General features: G+C 34.5%; 1 pseudogene; it reads right to left on the bottom strand.

Annotated features, from left to right (window-relative positions):
- Positions 1 to 395: 395 nt before the first annotated feature.
- LOC141425537 (olfactory receptor 6C1-like) lies at positions 396 to 1285 on the bottom strand (annotated as a pseudogene).
- Between the last annotated feature and the right edge of the window lie 672 nt (positions 1286 to 1957).

Raw genomic sequence — 1957 nt, 5'->3', positions numbered from 1 at the left:
TTAAAGGATTTTACTTTTAGTATATCTTAAGTAAACTATACCATTATAAAGTGTTTCTTCTACTTCTGTGTATAATTTTTTCCTGGAAAAACTCAAAAAACAATTTAGTTGTAGAATAAAACTAAAAAATTTTCATAATCAAACATCACAAGGAACAGTGGCAGAATAACAGAAATATAATTATAATTACATGAACAATATATTAAACAAATATGCTTTAAACTGTAAGAAGAGAAATAAGTGAACAAGGAGAGTGGGATGGCCGTGTTGATTGGAGAAGATCACTAAAATTTCACTTTTAAACAATGGCCTTTCAATATGCCTCTAAATCATGACACCACATTATTTCATGTACTTGTGAAAAACACGATCTTCCTTGCAATCTTCAGGAAAGCTCACTTGACTTGTCGATTCCTTAGGCTATAAATAAAGGGGTTCAGCATGGGAGCTACTGAGGTATTTAGCACAGCAACTCCCTTACTCAAAGACACTCTTTCTCTGGCTGAGGGTTTAATGTACATAAAAATACAGCTTCCATAAGAGATGGAGATGACAACCATATGGGAAGAACATGTAGAAAAGGCTTTTGTCCTCTGACTAGTAGAAGTAATCTTTAAAATTGTTCTGATGATATATATGTAAGATAGAAATATTAATGCCAAAGTGAACATTAGAGTAAACACGGCACAAGAAAACCCCATTATCTCTAGAATTTGGTGTCTGAGCAAGAAATCTGCAACAAGGGAAAATAATCACAGGCAAAATGGTCAATGATATTGGACCTACAGTAATCAAGCTGTAAGAGCAACATGAGTAAGGGAAAGATGATTAAGAAGGAAATCAACCAGGAAGCAAAGACAAGCATTGTACACACTTTTTGATTCATGATGGTCATGTAATGCAGAGGCTTGCAGATGGCAATGTAACGATCATAGGACATGGCAGCCAGAAGGTAAAATTCAGTGACTCCAAAGAGAATTACAAAAAACAACTGAGCTATGCAGTCATTAAAGGAAATAGTTTTGTCTCCTGAAATAATGGTGCCCAGGAACTTGGGTATACTGACAGTTGTGAATGAAACTTCTAATAAGGAGAAATTCCTGAGGAAGAAATACATGGGGATGTGGAGGTGGGAATCCAGCAGGGTGAGCATGATGATGGTCAGGTTCCCAGTGATGCTGAGCATGTAGGTGATGACGAGGAAGACAAAGATCATCACCTGGAGCTTTGGATCATCTGACAATCCCAGGAGGATAAGCCCTGTTATTTCTGTATGGTTATGCATTCTTCAGTTGCTTACTTATTTATTCTTTCCAAAGGTATAGGAGAAAGCACAAAGAAGAAAGCTTAATTGAGGATTTATCCAAATACAAGTGCTGAGCTGGAATGTTACTGAAAGACTACGCCATTTCCACTTTCAGGGGAAATTTAAAGTCATCTGATAGTAACAATGATCCTTTAATTTCTCTTTTACAGAGAAAAACATTTTAATTAAGGCAGAGTACAATTATCAAAACTGCTATGAGAAACAATCTCATCCAAGTTAGAATGGATATTGTCACAATCAAAGAAATAACATGCAAAAAAAAAAAAGGCTGGTGAGGATGTGGTGGTAAAGATACATGTATACATTGTTGGTGGGAAATAGATTAATACAGCCACTATGGAGAACAGTATGGAGATAGTAAAAATCCTAAATATGGAAATACCATTCAATTCAGATTTACAAGACCTGGGTATATATTCAATATATGAAATAAGAACACAAAAATTTACCTTCATTTTTCATGCTTATTGTGGCGTTATTCACACTAGCCAAGATTGGAAATAAGCACACATACCCAACAATTAAAGAATGTATAAAGAAAATGTGTTGTATATAGTTGTATAATGTATATGAAAATACATTAGAGTATTTTCAACCATAAAGTAGAATTAAATGCAGTCATTTACAGAA

This window comes from Castor canadensis, chromosome 8 (assembly GCF_047511655.1).
Source record: "Castor canadensis chromosome 8, mCasCan1.hap1v2, whole genome shotgun sequence".
NCBI lineage: Eukaryota > Metazoa > Chordata > Mammalia > Rodentia > Castoridae > Castor > Castor canadensis.
The sequence above is the reverse complement of the archived record's forward strand: the minus strand, read 5'-3'. Positions and strand labels throughout refer to the sequence as shown.